The following is a 25,782-nucleotide window of genomic DNA, read 5'->3' on the forward strand; positions in this document are numbered from 1 at the left end:
GTTGTTTTCTTGTTCTCTACACTTAATACCCTTTGGTATTTTGGTTTGCAGATGTACCAAGCTTTTCTTGATGTTGATTTTCCCATGAAGGCATACACCCGAAATCTTCAATACTTCACTTTATTCTCAAACACTTATCTGCTTTCATGGGGTTGTCTTGTAATTAGAGATGGGCAAAAGGCCTGTCTGTGTGTCTGTGATATGCACCCTTTCCTTCTCCCTCCCCTTCTAGGTCCACACCTATAGGTTGGATGGTGCGATCCTCCCCCTTCTAAACAGTTAACCCTTAACCAGTCTTGAGGACAGATCTCTGTGTTATCAGAACATTTTAAAAATAATATGTACCAACAAATATAGAAAGGAACACATTAAGAGCTCATAGGAAATGTTTCCATAACACTTTGAGCTCAATAAAAAAAAAAAAAAAGTTGGCGCCAATAAAAAATATATTAAATCTCCTAAGAAAGCATTAAAAACCTGCTCTACTCAACTAATCCTGGCATATCACATTGTTACAGGGTAATGATGTGCTATGCCAGCATTTAGCCAACCTCAGGGGGCATAGGTAAGAGCAGCAATGTGTGCTCCTGCCTGTACACCATTTGCTGTGGCTACATTGATATGATGCAGAGCCCATACTTCGTACACCGCTGACAGCAATGTGCCAAAATAGTAAATTTAAAGCATGGTTGAAATCAGGACTTTAGATGGAAATTTCTTAAGGAAAAAGTCAAAATCACTTACTAAAATATATTAGAAAAAATATTTTTTAGGGAATTTTTTTTTTTTTTTTAGTTGAATAAATATAATCTGTTCAGCTTCTCTTGCTTTATAACATGCTGTCTGTAGATTGCATTGCATTTCCCGGTGACCGGTCTTCTTTAAAAGTTAGTGATTGACTTTGATGTCTTCTGAATATTACATTAATGGAATGATCCCTCATGCCCTACACTTGGCCTATCATAGTGGACCAGCTTTATATAGGGTTCCTTAATTTCAAAAGAAGTGTACCAATTGAAAGCATACATTCTATTTGGCTCAGGTTTTTCTCCATGTCATTTAAACATCAGTTACTTCATAGCAAAAGATGAGATCAACCACTTTCTTTTTAAGAACATTACATGCTTCCTGTTTAAAAATAATATCTATCTATCTACTATCTGTCTAAGAAAACCATCAAGACTCCAAATTTTACACACATGGTTGAAGACAGCAAAATAAATCTTGAACCAGTGGATGGAATCAATATCTGAAAACTGTTGCAGTACTATAAAAGGTCCAAATACAATTCTGATTGTGTGTTATAATTTATCTTTCTATCTTCAGTATTTTTGTATCACAGTGTTTGTGGATCCTTAAAAAAGAATTAAAATTCCTTGAAGTTATTTCATTGTTTGCAGTCATCTTGAAGCACAGAATTGTCCCTTTCATGACTTCTTCATATCAGAAACAAAAACAATCTGGTTATCGATCAGTATATTTATAATGCCATTTTTAAGAGTAGTCATGCAGCAAATAAGCTGATCTGGAGTGATTCCATATTAGTTGGAAATTAATGTTGACTGAGGTAATCTTACATCAAAGGCTGTTCACATAATGAAAGTTTATCATGTAAAAACATTTTCTCTAATGGAGCTAAAAGCTTTTGAACGTACAGAAGCACAATGTCGCTAATCAAAACATGAAATATTCCTCCAGGTTTGCTATTCTGGTGCTCTAGATTGCCAAAATAAAAATTAAATTACAAGTCTTTGCCGCTTAGAATTAAAATATGTTGTATATCTTGCATTATCTGCTAGGAGAGGGAATTTGTACTGCCACAATAAGGCAGTACTGAACTAAAGTGAACCTATAACAAAATTGTATTAATTTATTTATTTACACTATGCCATGTTGTGCTATAATATTAGACATATTTGCTATTTGCTTTACAATTTCCATTATTATTATTGTATATTTTTATACACAAAACAGTAACTGATTTTAAAATGTAATTTTGAACAAACATAAAAGAAACCTAAGTAAACATATAGAGGTGTAGCCATAGGGGTTGCAGAGGTATCACCTTGACCCTGTTGCCTTAGGGGGAACAAAGGTCACATTGTCACAAAAAAACAACAACTGTACTGTATTATAAATTGTATTTTTTAGGTGGGGGCTCTGTTACAGATTTTGTATTGGGGCATATAAGCTTCTTTTTTTATACTGAAAGAACTTATAGTATACTAAATATACAGCATACAATTTATGAACTATTAGCACTTGAATTTAAGGAATTAAAATTGCAGAACTTATTATTAAGAGATACAGTGCTCAGTATGGTTGTTATAATATGAAGCAATGAAAGTTAGTTTTGGGAAATGCATTTGTTTTGAGTGAATCGAGCTTCGTCTCCGTATAGTGTTCAAATGTATGGGCTCCGGCGAGGGAAATTCGTTATCACCGAAGTCTTGCAGAACTTTAGGGAATAACTTCAGACTTTGATTTTAGAATTTGAAAGCCATTTTCAAAGTTGGATTCAAAGTCGTACCAACCAGTAACAAAGCCGAATTCGGATTCCTGTTTTCAAATGGTTTTCAAGTTTAAAAATGCCTAAGTTATTCACCGAAGTCTTATGAGACTTCGGTGATAACGGATTTCACCTCACCAGAGGCCATACATTTTAATGCTGGACTCCGTACAGCATTAAAAAGCAGTTTTGAGCGAATCAACTTCAGATCTTGGCACATGGCACAATGGACTGACAGCACTACAAATGGATAGGCAGTGTACAGCATCTAAACAAGCCTATGTTCATTAAAAAACTGGATAGACTTTTATCAAAAAACTTAATTATTATAGATGCAATTGGGTTGCAGAGATGACTTCTAGGTAAGGAGTCAGGCTAGCCTATATTCTCTGTTGCCAGTGACCTTCCATCTTGAAGTAATTATCTTGTAGCACCTCTCAGCTCCCACTGCGTGAGTAGGTAGTGCTTGCATGTAGCTTTACAGTGGGCCACCAAAATGAATTTTATTGGGCCCTCAGCACCCGAATCCAACACTGGTTGAAAGTGTATTTCCAACTTTATCCCAGGACTTGGATCCAAACTCCATAACAGACAATTACCTGCTCATGTAAAAGACTCCTTAGGCCTATTAAAATGATATATTGCATGATCACAGATACTGAAAGTGATGCCTTGTGGAGCAGATTAAAATAACTGCAATCCAGTCATGTTTTATCATTGAACTTAGTCTTTAACTTGGCAACAACAGCTGAGCATTTGCCAGATCAAGAGGGATCGACTAAAGTGATCTACTGTTAATGACATGTTTTCATGATAATCTCCATCTATCGTTTACCACATCGCAAAATATATAATACTTTCTTGGATTTTTTAAATTAAAATTTGCTGCAATTTTGCAGTCTTATGCTATTACAGATTGATATTTGTGAGGACTATGAGCAAAAACTCCACAACTCAAAATATATTTTAGCTAAGAATATACAATTCTATTTGGCCCCATTAGAGCATCTTTACCATGACTTCTTAGCAGTCACTATAATAATATAACATTTAACATAATTATATAACAACACTGTTGCCGTTCCCCTTTTTTGACTTTTTGATTTAAAGGTTTTGGGGCTCTGACAAAGAGCCAGTGTTTGCGTGGCTCTGCTCTTGTTCCCTGGTTTTCTCTTAGTCTGTGTTCACCATCATGTTTTTTTTTTTTCTACATTTAAAGTACACACATAGGGGGACTGACAATTAAAATGCAGCTTGATTTCCTCTGTGCAGCCAGCCTCTGAGCAGGCCTCTCATAGATTTGGTGTATCCTCTTGTTGGTTGTGTGACAGACTAAAATCTACGACAGTTTCCTAGCTGCCATAGATTTCTGGTGTAAATGCAAAGAAATTTGCCAAGTCTGCTGGCCCTGTATGATGCATACTTTAAATTGATGCCTCAGTCACCATAGGGTTCCATTGTAAAAAAAAAAAATATATATATATATATATATATATATATATGTTAACATATACAGTTTTTGCTGAACTCTGTGGGAAGGGAAAACATAGTGTACTACTTTTTTCCATCTTTTTTTTTTTTTTCCCAACGTTCATGTTAAACATGGGCTAAGAACGTGACTTGAACAGCCCATAAAATATACTTATACTGTGGGTTTGCATGAATTTGGCCATTGTGCATATCTAAGTGCGTATATTGCGAAAACAATTGAAGACAGGTACTGATATGAAGGGTGAAAATATCTGGAGTTCTGGGCAGCATTTTAGAATATATGTTGGCACCATTTTAGAAACTAAAAATGACTGAATTAAAATGACTCAACAATCTTAGCATTAACAGGAACATGTATATTGCAATAACATTAACATTTTTCAGACAACACTGTATTGTGAAATGTGGAAATTGTGCATTAGAGATATGATCAGTGGGTATAGTCTTATAACCATCATTTTTAATTCAGCGCACTTCTGCGAATGAGCAATGATCCTGTAGATTTTGATGAGAAGCATGGAGATGTCATAGCTATTTATCTTCAGAAGAAAGACAACATGCAAGTATACATACTATACAGTATATAGCAAACAATGTCTCGGTTTATCTATTCTAGCGTTCAGTGCAGAGTTTGTACATAAATTATTTTAAAAGATTCACTGCCAAGAATGAATCAACTAATCTGCTAAATGAATTTTAAAATCCATTCTCACTACGGTTGATAGCTGCAGACCCCCTCCTTGTGTTTGGTAATTACCCCAATATTTTCTTCACACTTGTTTAAAATGGCTCCCACTTGGGTTCCCTATGAAGGCAAGCTTTCCCTTTCCTCCAGTATAGATCTGAAACATTGGCTTATCGCACAGCCTCATTCCATCTGCTGCCAGTGGGGGTTCGGATAATCACAGTCATTGCTATAGAGGACAAGCAGTCTGAGAGATGCAGATAGAAGTCACAATAATGAAGAAAAGGATTTCTTGTAGGGAGACTGACATAGTGAAACATAATCATACTTTAACAATTTCAAAGGCAAAGGAGCAATGTAACCTTTTAACGTGCAGTTTGTCTCTTAATTATATTAATGCTACGATCAAAGCTACTATATAACCTTCAAAAAGCAGAGGGCAACAAGAGAAAAGGTGTAATGACGTGTCTGCATAAAATTATCTAAATCCACTATATTAAAACTAATGCAACAATTTTGGAGGTGACTGTTTTTACGTATACTGTTTCATAAAATGGTGGGCATAAGCAAGTTAGGATACAGTAGAACAGTCTATTAAAGGCAAAATAAACTGGATACTCATCAAGCAGCACATAAAGTACAACATAGGCATTGATTTCTTTAGCAGATAAAAACAATTTTAGCGCTTTTACTTAGACAAGTGTCACATAGTCCATATCTTCACATAAGCATGATAGCATAGGAAGGTTCAACCTGTGAAGGTCACCAGAAGCAATTCTGAGCAAGGCAGAGCTTTTCTGTATCTCTGAACACACAGGCCCAGAATTGGTAATTCTATAGATGGTGTAAGCTCAGTTAAGCCATCTAGACATGCACTGGATTTATCACAGGGCTTCAGGCTGAATGATAAATGTGGTGGTAGGGATAAACATTTTTGTCTAACTCTATACCAACTATTGGTTGGCTTACTTTGAGGTAGAATTTTATACCAGGATAATAGTGAAATCTTGACACAAAATGGACCATCTTAGGCCATGCCCATTTTCCTGTGAATCTATGCACCTATCTGCTAAGCCCCACTCCTTGCCGAGCAAGGCGTAAAAAAGTGTAGAAACCCTAGTTGTGCTAAATTGGGGTAAAAACCTGGAGTGTAGTATGACAGTGGCCATTCCATCCAGTTTCTGCAGCCACTCCTAGATTAATACACTTAGCAACTTAAATGTTGATCGGTGCCCAAATCCTTCCAATATTTACACCAAACAGTAGCAGCCTCAGTGGCAAGTACTTACCATCTAGCATTTTCTTTGCTGGCTTTTTATAGCTTGTATTTAGAATGTGACCATATTTTTCCAAGGTTATGTACCCACTCATATTGTTACTTAGCTTCAGTACATTTAAATGCAGGCAACTTTATTCAGGGAAATTTAAATACAGGTGACTTTATTCAGTGGATTCGATATAAGTGAATTCAGTTACCACACAAAGTAGCATAGAAAAGATGTGTACATTTCAGTAACACATATGACAATTGTATTTTCACATATCTAAGTAGATCAACTTTTTCATACAGTTAGCCTAAATGAACTACTGAATACAACTGTACTCACTTTTTTACTGTTTTTACGCAGCACAATGGGGCTCCTAGTCACCTGCTGTAAAAAGGAACTGCTGCAGTGCTCCACTCATCAGTTGGTTGACTAGGATCGCCTCTGTGCAGAGAAAAGTGGTTTTCTGAGATAATACATTTATTTAAAGGGGCTTTGAATGGATAGTTATTTACTTTACTCACTACCTTCTAGAAAGATCTATTAAAAAATAATACAGAACCATATAGGGAAAAAAATGCCACTTCCAAAAACAACATAACATTTAAATCCTCTAATAATATATCAAATGAAACGTTCAAATCTGGGTTATACTGAAAAAAATGAACAAAATCTTAGTATGTTCAGAGTATGACAATGTTTTAAAATGAAAGCAAGATGAATCAACAATAAACGTATGAAAGTGTTGTACCTATTTTGCTATTGATCTCAGGAATAGTTGAAGCTTGATACAAACACAGTGTTTTACTACAACATCATACTGTCCCCAGTGGGGCTCACAATCTAAGTTCCCTATCAGTATGTCTTGGGAGGAAAGTGGTGTACTCAGTGGAAACCAATGCATGTTTGATTTTGAACTTAGGATCTTAGAACTGCAAGGCACCAGTGTGGGTTCCACCCCTTTTATCTCCCAGTGCTTCTTAGCACTGCTGCTTCAGTCTTCCCCACTGGGCTTTGTTTATATAGCTGCAGCAATGATGTGCCAGTATACCATATGTTACTGCTGTAGCAAATCTTTGGCCTCAGTGGTGGCACAAGACTGTTGAGACCAGTGATTGGCTGCAGGAGTCATGTGAGGGATATGAACATGTCATCACTGAAGCCGAGTATACAAAGACTGAAGGGGAAGAAATGAGCAGGTATTAAATGGTTGAGTGTAGCTTCTTTACTTGTTTTTAGCACAATTACTGGCTTTGGGCAACTTTTTAATTATCTGAGAAAACTATTTAAAACTGAGAAGGGCTCACAACACATCAGTGCTGTACTCTCTTTATTCTCAGGATGGGTGGGGGTCCCATAGGTCAGACCTCACTATTTATAAAGTGATGGCATATCTAGACAAAATGCATTGACTTCATAAAATGAAGAAAAAAAACTAAAACTTTAAAGGCTATGTACACCTTTGGGGCTTTTTTTTATTATTGTATTGTACTCATTTTGAGCTAAACATATTTTTTTTTTTATTGTTTTTTATTACAAACATGGAACCCTTTTTTCTGTACAGGGCTGATATGTTCTAACAGAGGAATCTGAAGTTTCTCTATGCTCAGGCAGCCAGCTAATCTGATGGCTCCTTATCTCTGCTATAATAATAAACAGTCATTATAGCTAAATTCTTATCTTACTGATAAGAATGTTGGTTAAATAAATGTTTATGACCTATTAGTAAATTAGAGATAACGGTTACTAGATGACCTGCATAAAATGAAAGTAAAAAAGTAAAATTCACACAGCTAAACAAACACTTTTTAACAGAACAACTCATATTATTAATAAATACCAAATAAAAAAATAATTTTAAGCCAAAATGAGTAAAATGCAATTATAAAAAAATAGCATCTGAAGGTATACATAGCTTTTAATTTTAATGGCATAGGCTCAACCAAATGCAAATTTAGGCTTGCTGGTATTTCACATGACTATCTTTAAAGGGGTTGTCTCACTTCCCTAGTTGTTGGCTGCCTCGCTGCTCTCAGGGCCTCTCTTCCCTGCTTGCTGGGGGCGGAGCTGAAGTCTCTGATGCAAAGCAAGGCAAGCCTGCCAGGGAGGAACTAACCCCTCCCCTTGTCTGTGCGTGCTCGCTCAGAGGAGATTCAGCCTCAGGGAGAGCTGCACAGCTGCAGAGCAGATCTGACATCCAATAGTAAGTTGCTTGTCATGATCTGTTCTGTGTGATGTGTAAAAGTTCCCCCTCCTGTCATCAACACACAGTTTACTAGGAGATTATGCTTCAGCCTCTGGAAGAGCAGCAGAACAGCAGAGCAGACCGTGACATCCAATAGTAAGTTGCTTGTCACAATCTGTTCTGTGTGCTGTGTAAAAGTTCCCCCTCCTGTCATCAACACACAGTTTACTAGCAGATTATATTTCAGCCTCTGGAAGAACAGGAGAACAGCAGAGCAGATCGTGATATCCAATAATAAGTTGCTTGTCACAATCTGTTCTGTGTGCTGTGTAAAAGTTCCCCCTCCTGTCATCAACACACAGTTTACTAGGAGATTATATTTCAGCCTCTGGAAGAGCAGCAGAACAGCAGAGCAGACCGTGACATCCAATAGTAAGTTGCTTGTCACAATCTGTTCTGTGTGCTGTGTAAAAGTTCCCCCTCCTGTCATCAACACACAGTTTACTAGCAGATTATATTTCAGCCTCTGGAAAAACAGCAGAACAGCAGAGCAGATCGTGATATCCAATAATAAGTTGCTTGTCACAATCTGTTCTGTGTGCTGTGTAAAAGTTCCCCCTCCTGTCATCAACACACAGTTTACTAGGAGATTATGTTTCAGCCTCTGGAAGAACAGCAGAACAGCAGAGCAGATCGTGACATCCAATAATAAGTTGCTTGTCACAATCTGTTCTGTGTGCTGTGTAAAAGTTCCCCCTCCTGTCAACAACACATAGTTTACTCTGCCTATCTTCTATTTTCCCTGTCACTCCCTCCCTGCAATGTAGTTTTATATCCTTTCTGCTCAGATGCATTGGCCCCCTCCTCCATTATTCGTGTCTGTATTATGCTTCCCCGCCTCCCACACTGATCATGTCATTAATATGCTCTACCATCTCCCTCCATTATTCATATCTGTATTATGCTCTCCCCCCTCCCCCACTGATCATGTCATTATTATGCTCTTCCATCCGTAGCGAACACCCTGTAACTGTGATAATCATCCCTGCGAGGTGGCCGGGGCTGGTAGTGAATGCGCATGCGCCATTATCTGTGCGTGCTCACTCCCGTGAAACCCGACCACCTTGGCAGCCAAAGAGGAGCAGAAGACTCGGCGGTTACAGTGCTTGCGTGGCCACCGCTACTAACATAGTAGAGGAGGCCATAACCCCTAGAGACGAGCATGTAAAATGGGAGTATAAATATGTCAATAACAGGATTTACATCCTGTTTAGATAATATAAATATACTGAAGAAATGCTTATTAGAGAGGAAGTAATAGACTGAAAGGGAGATTATGAAGGTGAGACAACCCCTTTAAGCAACAGGTTCAGCATTCTGCACAAATTAATTGTAAACTACATATTTAAAGCAGTTTTTTTTTTCTAATACAGAGTTTCAAATGAGCCATATAAACTGAAGTAGCATATCTAGACAAAAGTGTTAGGTTTAATGATACAAGAAATGTAATATACTGTTTGACAAATTTGGTGCAAAGTATGCCAATGCACACTCAAGCAAAACTGACTGAAATTATCCTCATGACAAATTCACCCCATACTGTATACTGTAGTTAAATGATAAGATTATGACTGTCTACATCCACTACTAGGGGGGCATAGAAGCTTATTGTATATGACATACAGTAAACTAAATAATAACTTGGTATGTGATAAATTGATACAGCAACACTAGTGGTAACTGAATATTGTCTTCTAATTCCACAGCTATTCAGGCCACTAAGAGTTCTTTAACAGAGGGAAAAAATACACCTCTACCTTCTAGAAAGATATATTAAAAAATAATACATAACCATATAGGGGAAAAAATGCCACTTCCAAAAACATTACATTTAAATCCTTTACTAATATATCAAATCAAATGTTCAAATCTGGTTTATACTGAAAACATTTTACAAAATCTTAGTATGCTCAGAGTATGACAATGTTTTAAAATAAAAAGCAAAATGAAACAATAAAAGTATGAAAGTGTTGTACCTATTTTGCTATTGATCTCAGGAATAGTTGAATCTTGATACAAAATAAAAAAAGCTTGTTATTACATAAATGTCCTAAAGTTTGAACACAGTAACAGAGAACTAAATCATGTATGCCTTGTAAAAATTAGTTCATTATCTTAGATCTATGGCGCCTATTGATGCTAAGGTTTTGGTTTTTAAATCAACTTAACACATCTGATTCATCTTACATTGCCTAATGTGACACCCATTATTTGCTGAAATAAAAGAGCAATTTTATGAATGGAATTGTCTAATTAATGCACTAATGAATTCACTTAGGAACTGACTTCCAGTATTAATCATGACACATTAGCACACCTTTAGAGTATGTTCCCAATAATTATAATGAATGATTCTTCTACTAAACATATATTACGTTGTAAAACCATTCTATATTTTTTCAAAACCAAGGTGTACATAAAAAGAAAAGGCTCTATATTTTTTGAATTTTTATTTTATAGCCACTTATACTGTCAAGGATTAACTGTGCTTACTAAAATGTGAATGTACTTTGCAATTATTTTGCATATCATATCCATATTGTTTATGTAATAAAGCTAGGGCTAGAGCTGTAAATATGCAGACTTTTCTAAAATAGATATTTATTTGGGCAAAGCTAAAAAAGATTTGTAAAATCTGTGTTCATTAAAATTATAAAAATAAATAAATGTTACTTTAATTTAAAGGTTATGGGTACCAGACTTGGAAAGATTATTTTTCGTAGGTTAGTGGTTACATTGAGTTAAAAAAGTTGGATTAAGTTTTTGGCAAAAAACTCTTGAAATTCTAGATTGAATATGGAGTATGTTGATGCATAGTTAATTTTTCATGCTTCTTCAGAAATGTTAAATCCAAAATACGGATGGGCCACTCAAGCACAATCATCACAGACTTGCTCCAAAGCCAGTACTGTGTTTTTTCCCATTGTGTGACTATTGTTGTCTTTTGGAAGATGAATCTTGCTCTGTGCATCTTTCATAGATCCTGACAACTTTCTTAGTTCCTGCATCTACCAAACTTCCCTAACGTATAATGCTGACTATGTTATGATTTACAATAGTAATATATTGGCCAGGTGATGAGTAGTGCCTTGTTTTCTCCGGACAAGATGTTAGGTATTTAGGCCAAAACTTCAATCTTAGTTTTTTTTATCAGACCAAAGAATGTAAGTCAGTTGTCATGCACTATTTACTAAGGAGTGGCTTTTGAATGGCCACTAAAAGCTAATCAGAGAAATGCTACAAAGATTCTCCCATTTGCAAACAGAACTCTGAAGCTCTGTTAGAGTAATCACCAGACTTCTGGCCACATCACTGACCTGTTGCTCAGTTTTCATCGGTTTAAAACTTTGCTAATTTAAGAATATTTGAGATTACTGTTAGGTTCTGCAGCAGATTTGTGCCCAGATTTGTGGCTTAAGACTATCCTGTGTCCCTGGGTCTATTCATTGCTTTTTTGCTTTGAAATTCACTACAACTGAGGGATCTTATATAAACTATATGAACACTAATGTGTTAGAAGCATCTCTAGTCAAATTACTATAAACAATATGAATTTGAATTCAACCTTCATAGCCAATGTTCTGAATTCTTATATACAGTACGTGTTTTTATTTCTTATAAATTTGTTTAAATTTGTATAAAACAGATTTTGCTTAGTTATTATCAATGATTGATTATAAATGTACTAAAAATGGTATTATATATTTTACATTTAGCCTGTGACATAACAATATGTATTAAAAGTGTATACATTTAATTTGTTGTATATCATATTGTTCTGTGTTTAGGAATTGTAATAAATGTATGGCACTTTGTAAAGATTTCATTTTAATATTAAGTGATTTTATACAGTATGCAATGTTCAAAAGATCAGAATAAACTATAAGCATAAGTACACAAATCTCTCTTTCACTCATTATACATTATAGTTACTATATATAATTTTAACCACTAAATAAAATTGTCTACCATTTATTATGTAATTAAATACAACAGATGGGAAATAAGAAATATCATGATTTAAATCATTTATATGTTGTACTTTATTTTAAATGAGGCAGAAAAAAGAATGGTATGTGTCTGTTCGACTAAATAAATCAGTTCAGCATCATATAAACAATTTAGTGTTCTGGGAAATAAATCCCAAAACAGCGGTGCAGTTATTTGTTATAAAGCCCTTTTTGCTGTGTATTAGTGGCACAAAAAATATATATATTTGTCATTCAGCGGTGCAGTTATAAGTTGCAATGCCCTTTTTGCAGTGCATTAGTGGCACCAAAAATATATATATTTGCCGTTCAGTGTTGCAGTTATATGTTGTAATGCCATTTTTGCTGTGTATTAGTGGCACCAAAAATATATATTTGACGTTCAGTGGTGCAGTTATATGTTGTAAATCCCTTTTTTGCCGTGTATTAGTGCCACCCAAAAATATATATTTGCCATTCAGCGGTGCAGTTATATAGTTAGATCCATATATATTTGGACAGAGACATTTGTTATGTACATTACCACAATGGATTTTGAACAAAACAATTCAGATGCAGTTGAAGTCCAGACTTTCAGCTATAATTCAGTGGGTTGAACAAAATGATTGCATAAAAATGTGAGGAACTAAAACATTTTTTAAACTCAATCCCCTTATCTCTGGGGCTCAAAAGTATTGGGAACAATTTTTTTTTTTTTTACATAAAATGTTAATTTCTAATACTTGGTTGAAAACCCTTTGTTGGCAATGACTGCCTGAAGTATGGAAATCATGGACATCACCAGACACTTTGTTTACTCCTTTTTAATGCTCTGCCAGGCCTTTACTGTAACGGTTTTCAGTTGCTGTTTGTTTGTGGGCCTTTCTGTCTGAATTTTAGTCTTTAACAAGTGAAATGCATGCTCTATTGGGTTCAGATCAGGTGACCGACTTGGCCATTCAAGAATTTTCCACTTCTTTGCTTTAATAAACTCCTGGGTTTCTTTGGCTTTATGTTTTGGGTTATTGTCCATCTGTACTATGAAATGACGACCAATCAGTTCGGCTGCATTTGGTTGGATTTGAGCACACAGTATGTCTCTGAATATTCCAGAATTCATCTGTCTGTTTCTGTCCTGTGTCACATCATCAATAAACACTAGGGACCAATTGCCACTGGCATGCCCAAGCCATCAAACTGCCTCTGCCGTGTTTTACAGATGATGTGGTAAGCTTTGGATCATGAGCTGTACCATGCCTTCGCTATACTTTTTTCTTTCCATCATTCTGGTAGAGGTTGAAGTAAAATATATTTGCAGTTTAACGGTGCAGTTATATGTTCCAAAGCCTTCTGTGGCGTGTATTAGTGGCAAAAGTAAAATATATTTGCCATTCAGCGGTGCAGTTATATGTTCTAAAGCCCTTTTTTGTGTGTATTAGTGTGAACAAAAAGGGCTAATTATAAGTTATTAGTGATTGTGTGGTAAACTGAGAAAATGTCTGACTTTTGGGGTGTTTTAACTTCCTTTTTTATTTATTATTTGATCTAACAGTATGTCAGACAGACAAGTGCCAGGGCCTGCACAGTGGAGTGGCAAAGGCCTAAATGTTTCTGGCGCAGGCAGAGGTTGCATCAGAGTAAGGGGCCGTGGCAGCAGGGGTCACTTCGAGAGGCCTGAGCTCCAAGACCAGCAACCCTGCAGTTCTTGAATAGTTGACTCGATCTTCAACCCTGTTCTCTGACCTGTCCTCAACCTGCCTTTGTCCTTTTCTGTTCCCTTAGCCAGAGAAGTATTGTATGCATTGGTCTCAGCTCCACTATACAGTGAGAGCGAGCTGCGAGAAGACAGTCAGCAGCTACTGGAAAGCCAAGATGTGGAGGAGACATCCGCCGCTTTCTCCACTAGGCGTGCAAGTAGTGATGAGGAGAGTGGCGTGGGAGCTGGTGTTGTGGGCGGTCGGGCTTCTGACCCAGAGACTGTTGAGGAGGACATCAGTGACGTGCAGACAGTACTCGATGATGATTATGTACTATTATAAAATTTGGTGTGTCCATGATAAATCTGCAGTATGGGGCCCTGTGTGGCTTCTACACACTTTCTAAGTCATCCGCATAGTGCGGGGGGAATCCGAATCCATCTTCGTGCACCACAGGATGTCCTCCTTCCCATCCACGATGACTGGGAACTCATGATGTTTTCCCTGCCGAAGAGACTAGAGGCTGGTAATTATGGTCTGATACTTGATGAACTTCACAACTCTTCTGGGCTCCAAGCAATCGTGAAGCTTTGTCTTCTCATTGTCTGTAGCTACTAGAGGCCTGTTCATGCCAAGCAGGTTCCCCCAGAAGTATCTGGCTCAATGAGCAGCCGATACCGCACTTGCATCAATCTTGACAGGATTCGTCTCCAGGTAGAGAGAAATAGTTTTTTAGGATGCTTTCTCCATCGCAACTACATTCTCGAATAACCAGAGTAGTGCTGGCTGTGATTTCTCTAATATTTTTCATTACAAGGACTGCCGCCAATTATCAGATCGAATTGTCCCCATTCTTCAATTTGTTTCCTGGTTATATTTTGTATGTCGCCCACATATACAATCTGCCTAGGCGTACCCATCCTATCGTGATGGCGTCCTCACACACTTCTGATGCCATATATTTTTCAACGTTGATTCTAAGCTTTTTGAGAACCAGTAATTCTGTCTGTCTTTTCCAACATAACCGGCACACTTCTTAAATACTTTGTGCTGCTGGTGACCCTGCTCTTTCCACCTTATAACTCTTAGTCCACAATCTTCAACAAGATTAGCACGGAGGAGCTACGTAGCAAACCTACGTCACCACGTCTTCACCCCCTCTGACAAAGGGGCTTTATCATCGGGAGAAGAGAGTGTCAGCTTGCCCATGAGGGAGCAGCTGAGCCAGCAAGTTGCTAGCGTGGCCGGGAGTCAGCAGGGTCGCAGTAGTGGGAGGTTGGTTGCCAAATGTGCCCGGGGTAAACCACCCACTTTGCAGGAGCCTAACTACCCAGGAAGTAGCGGTGCATGGGTTCACGGAGGCAGTGGCAGTAGCAGTTAGTCAGTGCATATTGATGGAGGAAAAATCACCTACTTGGTGGTGTGGCAGTTTTTTATTAAGCTGTAGAGGAGATGAACATGGCCATATGTAGAATCTGTGGGCAGAAGGTGAAGTATGGCCAGGGTGCCAGTGTTGGCACCACGGCCCTGCATCAACATATGCAGCATCACTATAAACTGGCCTTGGAGAACCATGGCTCCGATGTGGTGGTCCAGCCTGCCGTAGCAATCTCTGTATCACCCAGTGGCACGGAGCCAATTTCAGGCAGTCAATGCTCCACTACCTCAGCCGAAGGGAGCTGTCTGTCCTTCCCATCATCTACCTTTCCTGATGCTCCTGCTCCTCATTCTCCTACTCCTCATTATTCATTCCGTCAGCAATCGATCACTGAAGCGATTGCCAAGAGACAATAGTATGCGTGCACTCATCCAGCAGTGCAGAAGCTGAACGTGCTCCTGTCCAAGTTGCTGGTGCTGCAGTCTCTCCCTTTCCAAGTGGTGGACTCTACACCTTTTAGAGAACTAATGTTTTGTGCTAGCTGAGGTAGAGAGTCACAAGATGTAATTTCTTTGCCAAAAAGGCAGTACCAGTCCTGCACACGCATGTAGAACAGAAGGTGGGCGAGTCCTTGAGCCTGTTGTTGTCTGCCAAAGTTCATGGCAGCGCCGACATGTGGAGCTATAACTACGGTCAGGGACAATACATGTAATTTACGGCCCACTTGGTGAGTGTGGTTTCTGCATAGCCACACCAGCAACTTGGCTAGGTAATGCTGCTTCCTCCTCCACGTTGTCATGCCGTTGGTCCTGCGACAATGTCTGAATCTGCCTCCTCATCCTCCACCGTGTCCTCAGCCTCCACTGCAGGGACAATTCAAAGTACCCTTCCAGCATACCATACGTGAAGAGCACGGTGGTGTCACACTTTTCTGCACCTTGTTTGCTCTACAAACAGGATCTGTTTATGGGGGTTATTGTTCTGACGGATCAGAGGAAGGGCAAAATAATCAGTGACGTCAACACAAACTTACTTCTGACACCCTCTCCACTCTGTCTGGGGGCTTTACTTGTATAAGCGTTTAATAGAACAGGGTCTGTAGACATCTATGTGGAATCAGGTGACAACGGTGTAAAAGGAGTGCACTTCTTCTTGGCGCTAACATCGACCTGTAAGGCTTAGTTCATACCTGAGTTATTTGGTCATTTTTGGCCCCGTGACTACCCAAATAAGTGAAGTGTGCAGTGATTCTAAGAGCGACGCCTGTCATCTTCATGTCATATGGACTCACAGTATTATTTCACTACCGAAGCAGACTCCCTATGCATGTTACTGCAAGGCACAGTGTTCTACACCACTATAAAGGCTCTCTGCAGCCAGGAAATAGCAGTTTTTAAACAAAATTTGTCGTGAATATATTCGGATCGAACCAATTTTTTTTTTATTCGTCGAAACGGCTAATCGAATTTTTGAAAAACTCGATCATCTCTAGTTCTAATCTCTAGCACAGGGGTAGGCAACCTCCGGCACTCCAGGTGTTGGGAAACTACAACTCCCAGCATGCATACTTACTCTGTTCTTCTTCGAACCCCCATAGAAATGAATGGAGCATGCTGGGAATTGTAGTTTCACAGCAGTTGGAGTGCCGAAGGTTGCTGACCGCTGCTCTAGCATATAGCATTGTATACTGTACTGTCTTCCCTTCACTAACCATTGCATAGTTTGTGTAATGACCGACGTCACGCACAGGGAGGGAAAAGGGAAAGCCCTGCCCAAGGGAGAGGGAAAGGTGGTGACCCCTGACTCACCTTGCGGCTGGCACCTGACTTCCCTGACGTCCCTATACGGGTTCCTCACTCATGCGGCGATCACGTGCCTAAACCCTGACTTTCCCTAAAATGAGCCCTAGATAGTGAACGGGCCTGTGGGATCGCTAGTCTGCACCACTGACACTAAGAGGGAAACACCAGGGAGAGGACAGACAATACAGACAAACACATAAACCCAGGTGGGCGACCACAGCAGACCACAAAGGTCCAACAGGGATCCAGGGGGAAACATTCTGGACCAACAACCAGAGAACGCAGCGACACAGCTCCAGTGGGTCAGTATAGAAGTCCAGGCAGGAAGCTCTATATCTGGCAACCAGAGAAGTGTGAGAAGGGAATATAAGTAGGTTAGGAGTGCTGGACAAGGAACAGCTGAGGAGAAGGAGCTACGGGTCCATGAGTGAGCCAAAAAGGGTTGCAAAGCAAACCCAGAAAGCTACCATAAGGAAACAGCCCTATTTTACATAGAGCGCGCAGCCAACCGCTGCGACTTCCTGACCCCGGGTATAACGGAGTCAGGCGTGGTTCTTGACACCCTCGTGACAGTACCCCCCTCTCTACGAGGGGCCTCCGGACACTCAGGACCAGGTCTCTCAGGATGAGAGTCATGAAAAGCCCGAACTAGCCTGTCGGCATTTACCTCAGACGCAGGAACCCATATTCTTTCCTCGGGACCGTAACCTCTCCAATGCACCAGATATTGAAGAGAGCGGCGGACCCGACGAGAATTAACAATTTTGGATATCTGAAACTCTAGATTACCATCCACAACAACAGGAGGGGGTGGCAGCGGTGACGGTTCTAGAGGTGGAACATATTTTTTGAGTAACGACTTATGAAAGACGTTATGGATTTTAAAAGTCTGAGGTAGCTCCAGGCGAAAAGCCACGGGGTTGATGATGGCTACAATTTTGTAAGGGCCAATGAACCTAGGACCCAGTTTCCAAAAGGGAACCTTTAATTTAATATTCCTAGTAGACAACCACACATAGTCATTCACTCCTAGGTCCGGACCTGGCGACTGTCTCTTATCAGCCATGCATTTGTATTTACCTCCCATATTTTTCAAGTTAGCTTGCACCTTCTGCCATACCTATGAAAGAGATGACGAAAACCGTTCCTCTTCAGGAACCCCAGAAGACCCCCCCTCTTTGAAAGTACAGAATTGGGGATGAAAACCATATGCACCAAGAAATGGTGACTTGCCAGTGGATTCCTGACGACGATTATTTATGGCAAACTCAGCTAACGGTAAATATGATGACCACAACTCTTGGTTTTCAGACACAAAACATCTTAGATATGGCTCAAGGTTTTGGTTGGTACGCTCAGTCTATCTATTCGACTGAGGATGGAAAGCTGAGGAAAACGACAAGTGTACCCCCAAACGGGAACAAAAAGCTTTCCAAAATTTAGAAATAAACTGGGTACCCCGATCTGAAACAACATCGGAAGGGAACCCGTGAAGCTTCACGATTTCACTGATGAATACCTGAGCAAGAGTCTTAGCATTAGGTAGTGCGGGTAACGCAATGAAGTGTACCATTTTGCTAAACCTGTCCACTACTACCAAAATAACTGTTTTACCCGCAGACAAAGGTAAGTCAGTGATAAAATCCATTGACAGATGTGTCCATGGTCTATTGGGAATGACGAGTGGCAATAGAGACCCTGCAGGACGTGTATGCAAAACTTTTGCGCGCGCACAGGTAGAACAAAAATACACAAAATCCAATACATCCTGATTCAACCTTGGCCACCAAAAACGATGAGACAATAGCTCCAAGGTTGCTTTACTACCCGGGTGCCCAGCAAATTATGATGTTCCTTTAATAATTCGAAACGCAGGTTCAACGGTACAAACAATTTCTCTGAGGGGCAAGAGACCGGGGCGTCCCCCTGAGCCTCTAACACCTTCCCCTCCAGAGCAGAGTGTACCGCAGAAACAACCACTCCTCTTTGAAGAATGGGTACCGGATCACTCACATTACCCCTCCAGGGAAACAACAAGATAATGCTTCAGCCTTGGTATTTTTTGCCCCAGGACGATAGGTAATAACAAAGTTAAACCTGGTAAAAAATAGCGACCACCTAGCTTGTCTAGGAGTGAGACGCTTAGCTGATTCGAGGTACAGAAGATTTTTGTGGTCCGTAATCACAGTGACGGGGTGGACTGCCCCCTCTAAAAAGTGACTCCATTCTTCAAACGCTAGTTTAATAGCTAATAGTTCCCTATTGCCAATATCGTAGTTCTTTTCTGCTGCAGATAGTTTTTTAGAAAAGAAAGCACAAGGACGCCATTTGCCAGGAGATGGACCCTGAGACAGCACAGCCCCCACTCCCACCTCTGATGCATCGACTTCAACAATAAAAGGCTGAGAGACATCAGGTTGGACTAGTACAGGTGCCGAGGTAAACCTCTCTTTTAGAGAGGAAAAAGCAACTTTAGCGGCGTCAGACCATTTAGAAAAATCAGTTCACTTCCTAGTCATGTCAGTAAGGGGTTTTACAATAACTGAATAATTTTTAATGAATTTCCTATAGAAATTCGCGAAGCCCAAGAACTGTTGCAGTGCTTTGAGGTTCTCAGGAAGATCCCAGTCTAAAATTGCCTGGACCTTCCTAGGATCCATACGGAAACCTTAAGCAGATAAAAAATAACCTAGGAATTGTATCTCCTGAACGGCGAAGACACATTTTTCAATTTTAGCATATAATTTATTCGTCCGTAGGACCTGCAGTACTTGTCTGACATGCACCTCATGTGTTCTCAGATCAGACGAATAAATTAAAATATCATCTAGGTATATTACCACAAACCTGGCGATTAGATGACTAAAAATGTCATTAACGAAATGTTGAAAGACGGCAGGAGCATTGGTCAGACCGAAAGGCATAACTAGATTTTCATAATGCCCCTCAGGGGTGTTAAAAGCTGTCTTCCACTTATCCCCCTCCTTGATACGAATCAGATTGTAGGCCCCCCTAAGATCAAGTTTGGAGAACCACCTAGCACCCGGAATCTGGTTAAACAGGTCAGGAATGAGAGGAAGAGGGTATGGGTCTCGGATGGTTATCCGATTTAATTCGCAAAAATCTAGGCAAGGACGCAGACCCCCATCTTTCTTTTTAACGAAGAAAAACCCTGCAGCCACAGGTAAAGAAGAGGGTCTGATGTGTCCCTTAGCCAAGCTCTCGGAGATATAATCTTTCATGGCTTGTCTCTCTGGACCCGAAAGATTATATAACCTGGTCTTGGGTAATTTTGCGCCGGGAATAAGGTTAACCGGACAATCATAAGGACGGTGAGGTGGTAACTTCTGACAACCCTTTTCAGAAAAAAAACGCCCTCAAAATCCGAAATAAATGTAGGTAGGGTAGTTATGGAGGCGACTAAGCAATTTCTATTTAAGCAATTTTCTCTGCAATGCTCACTCCACTCCGATATCTCCCTGGCCTGCCAATCCACCACTGGATTGTGCGCTACCAACCAGGGAAGGCCCAGCACCACCGGAGTGGGAAGCCCCTCCAGAACATAACATGAAAGCATCTCGTTATGGTGGTCCCCTACCCAAAGGTGCAAATTATGAACAATGTGGGTGAGGTTTCTCTGAGACAGAGGAGCAGAATCAATAGCGAATATGGGAATAGGTTTCTGTAGCGTACAGAGAGACAAACCCATAGTGCGGGCAAAATGGGCATCTATCAAATTTACCCCTGCTCCACTGTCTAGAAAGAAAGAAATAGTCTCCGTCTTAACACCAAAAACAATAACCGCTGGCAACACAAATTGCGATGTACGTATGGAGGAAACATATACCCCCCGGCTGACATCCTCCACACAGCCTGGGGTTAGTAGTTTTCCGACGGTCTTTTGTTTCTGAGGAAAGAAGGACAGGCATTAATGAAATGACCCCTCTCCCCACAAAAAAAACAAACCCCTACGGCGAACCTCAGGAGGACGGACCTGACGAGTGGTTCCTCCTAGCTGCATAGGCTCGTCTAAGTCCGTACAGACTAACTGCTGCTTGGGAGGGGTTACCAATTGCTCAGTTTTTTTCAACCTGTCCCTAAGGCGTCTATCTATTCGGATAGAAAGGGACATAACCGCATCAAGGGAAAAGGGGGTCTCATATAATGCAAGCGCATCCTTAACCCTTTCGGATAACCCAGAGCAGAACTGACTCCTGAGAGCCGGGTCGTTCCATTGGGTATCCGTAGCCCACCTACGGAAGTCGGAGCAATACTCCTCTACCGGCCGCTCTCCTTGTAGGAGTCTCCGTAATCTTGATTCAGCCAGTGCGACTCGGTCAGGGTCGTCATATATGAGACTCAAGGCCCCGAAAAACTCATCCACTGACCGAAGAGCCTGGGAATCAGTGGGTAAAGAGATCGCCCAGGACTGCGGGTCCCCCTGCAGCAGGGAAATAACAACCCCCACCCGCTGTTCTTCATTACCAGAGGAGTAAGGGCGCAGTTTAAAATATAATTTACAGGCCTCACGGAATGTCAAAAACTTGTCCCTTCCCCCAGAAAATCTGTCAGGGAGAGGGATCTTGGGTTCCGCAACAACCTGGTTACCAGTAGCAACCGCTGGGCTTGCGGTCAGTTGTAATTGCTGCTGTTGCTGGAGGACCGACGCCTTCAATCCTGCCACCTCCAAAGACAGGCCATGAAATTGTTTGGACAGAGCAGCAATTGGATCCATACTGAATTCTAAGTAGGTAAAAAAAAAAAAACTTTTTTTTTTTACCTACACAAAATAAGGGCCAGATATAATGTAATGACCGATGTCACGCACAGGGAGGGAAAAGGGAAAGCCCTGCCCAAGGGAGAGGGAAAAGTGGTGACCCCTGACTCACCTTGCGGCTGGCACCTGACTGCCCTGACGTCCATAGATGGGTTCCTCACCCATGCGGCGATCACGTGCCTAAACCCTGGCTTTCCCTAAAATGAGCCCTAGATAGTGAACGGGCCGATGGGATCGCTAGTCCGCACCACTGACACTAAGAGGGAAACACCAGGGAGAGGACAGACAATACAGACAAACACATAAACCCAGGTGGTCGACCACAGCAGACCACAAAGGTCCAACAGGGATCCAGAGGGAAATGTTCTGGACCAACAACCAGAGAACGCAGCAACACAGCTCCAGTGGGTCAGTATAGAAGTCCAGGCAGGAAGCTCTATATCTGGCAACCAGAGAAGTGTGAGAGGGGAATATAAGGAGGTTGGGAGTGCTGGACAAGGAACAGCTGAGGAGAAGGAGCTACGGATCCCTGAGTGAGCCAAAAAGGGTTGCAAAGCAAACCCAGAAAGCTACCATAAGGAAACAGCCCTATCTTACATAGAGCGGGCAGCCAACCACTGCGACTTCCTGACCCCAGGTATAACGGAGTCAGGCATGGTTCTTGACACCCTCGTGACAGTTTGTTAATGTGTGTGTTCATATGTGTGCCTACAGCACCATCTAGTGACCTTTAGCTGTAAGTGCATAGTCTGCCTTGTTAAACTATGCACATTCATTAGGTCACCTGACTTCTTGCTCACAGTGCTTTGTGGGCGAAAGAGACAGGCACCTTCTTCCTTTTTCCCTTCACCTCATGGAAGGAGCAGCTGCACGTTGTGTGTCTCTTACTAAAGCATCGTCGGTAAGAGATTAATTAATGTTTTTGCATAAGTTTTGTGTACATTGTGCTGTACATTCAGTTCTTGTATGTTCATTTTCTTCTAGTTTACCTTATCTACTGCTGGTTAATAAAACCACAGACTACAGAAACAAGTCTCATCTTATTAACTAGTAGAATGGTGATATCTGCCTGTTGAACTGCATATAGACCCCAGGGGTACATGTTGTGAGAACAGGACAATAAACAACGACTTGTAGCGAGAGAGACGCACCTGACTACACAGAAGTCTGTTACGGTCCACGCAATATCTGCAAACGGACACCACAGCGACTTCTAAACAGTCCAGTGCTGCAAGGGGATAGCTGCTTCAAGCAATGTAGACACATTTGATTGCATACTGCGACCGCTCTCTAAGCACAGCGACCGGCATTCCACAGCACAGTAGTCTCCACGTAGTTAAGTGTCTTCACCAACACCATGTCGCGTAGTACAGTATCAAGCTACAAGACAAGATCAGAGAAGGATGGTTCCGCCAAGTCTTCCATTAGTAATGCAGCTGCCATTGCCCATGCAAAGGCAAAAGCCGAAAAGGTCAAAGCAGCCTTTGCCGAACATGAAATGAAGATGAAAGAAGAAAAGGCACAGTTACAGGCTTCACTGGAAATGCAAAAGGTCCTATTGGATGCAAAGCTAGAGAAACTCGCTGTAGAGAAAGAAATGGCAGCCACCATAGCTGAATCAGAGTTCTTGGAAACAATGGAATACCCGAAAACCAAAAGTCACCGCAGTGTGCTTAGTCCAGAACTCGGCCAGCAAGATCCTGTACGACGCACTTCAGAGTACGTCCGTCAACACTCCAGACCAAACAGCAATGCTGATCCATTCCCTGGAACCGTAGATGTCACCTATGCCACAGAGGAATCATACCGTTCAAAAAAAGAAATCACACTCGGAACCTAGTCCTACAAATAAGAGAGCACAGAGCCACGTGACAAAACTCCAGCTAACTTCCCTGCACACCAAGGAAGCCAGCTTCAAGTCCAGCCTGCAGAGTCACCTTATGCTACAAGACGGTATGACATGGGCTGGCCTAAGTCAGAGACTCCATACAGGTATGATCACCCACTGCACTCTTACCGTGACTTTCCACCTCCAACTAACCTTAGTAGTAACCAGAGGACAATAGACTTTGCCAGGTTCTTTACTAAACGAGAGCTAGTTACAAAGGGACTGGCGAAGTTCAGGATCACCCTGAAAACTATAGAGCATGGTGGGCCTCCTTTTATAACATTACAAAAGACTTGGGTCTGTCATGTAGTGAGGAGATAGACTTCCTTGTAGATCGGCTTGGAAAAGACTTTGTAGAACATGCCAAGAGAATCAGGGATATTATTATAAACTACCCAGAGATTGGCCTAAAAATGATCTGGGATAGACTTGATGAATGTTATGGTTCTGCAGAGGTCATAGAGGATGCATTGTTTAAAAGAATTGGCGAATTCCCTAAAATATCTAGCAAAGGGTTCCAGAAACTTAGGGAATTAAGTGATCTACTGATGGAATTACAGGTTGCCAAAGCCGAAGGGGATTTACCGGGGCTTGCTTTCCTCAACACTGCCAGAGGTGTCAAGCCTATTGTATTAAAGCTTAACCCACAACCTACAGGAGAAATGGGTCTCCAACGGGTCAAGGTACAAACACACCTACAATGTGCCATTCCCTCCCTTTAGTGTGTTTGTTGACTTTGTAAGGCTAGAAGCTAATATATTCGTAATGACCCTAGCTTTGATCTATCACAGTCTTCTGCCACTCCCTATGACCACAGACCACACAAAGGATCAGTGGCAGTGCACAAAACTAACATTTGAATTCACGAAATGGAGGGCACTCAGGTGGCTGGATATATATGAGAAGTCTGGTTGCATATATGGTATATAACCTGTTCTTTATTGCTTATTATATAAAATTGCACCATTCAGTATATCAATAAAGTAATGTAATCCCACTCAATATATCAATCGTGGTGATATAATAATCACAGATTAAGGTGAATATCAATGTATATGTCCTTATATAGCTGGAGAAATCCTAAAATAACGTACATTAAAAGAAAGGAGACCTACTTATGCAGGTGATCAGTCTGCATATAGGTCTTATATGGGTGTGCACTATGAAATAAAATCAATTAAAACTTGTGCTGATGTGGGTCCGCTTGTATCCTAAAGGAGCAGTCACCTTGAAAAAGGGGGAAGGAGAAAGGAACAGTCTTAACCCATAAAGCTGGGTTCCAGGGAGCTGCTGCAGAGGGGTATCTTTGTTATAGTAGTCCGATCCTATATGGCGTTGGTGCGCACGTGGTCCTCGGCGTCTTCTTCTGCTATGGCTTCCTGAGTCTCTGCGATGTTCCCCGCAATGCAGGAAGTGACGATTCTATGACCGGAAGTGACGGTCTGTTGTTCCGATCAGCTGACCGATTTTGTCAGCGAACTGTATGATGAATATTCACCTTTAGTTTTTCTTTATGTAAAGGGCTTTTCACCTGCAAATACTTACAGGCATTACAGCTCCACCAGCCGCAAAACAGTCAAATATCCTGGTAAGCAGTGCCCTCTACACAAGAAGCCACACCCTCTTCTGAAGTGCAGAGCCTTTAGAGAAATGTCGATAGGAGATCGCAAAGCCTTCTTCAAGGAGAACCGCATTTGCTACAAGTGCTGCTCATCAACATCACATATTGCCAAAGACTGTCAGGTTAGTGTAAAATACACAGAATGCAACAACTCAGATCACAACACGGCCCTACATCCTGGGCCTTCCCCATGAACCTTATCACAGAGTAACAGTGCCGGAGAGCATGGCGGGGAGGAAAGTAACTCTGAAGCTAACCCACCAGCAGTTACTTCTCAATGCACTGAAGTCTGCAAAGGGCTCATAGGTGGCAGGTCCTGCTAAAAAATCTGCCTAGCAAAAGTATACCCAAAGGGCTGCAGAGACAAAACCATCAATGTGTGAGCCATCCTAGATGACCAAAGTAATGCGTCCCTAGCCAAATCTACTTTCTTTGACATTTTCAACATCGAAGGGC

The sequence above is a fragment of the Bufo gargarizans genome, chromosome 1, assembly GCF_014858855.1.
Source record: "Bufo gargarizans isolate SCDJY-AF-19 chromosome 1, ASM1485885v1, whole genome shotgun sequence".
Classification (NCBI taxonomy): domain Eukaryota; kingdom Metazoa; phylum Chordata; class Amphibia; order Anura; family Bufonidae; genus Bufo; species Bufo gargarizans.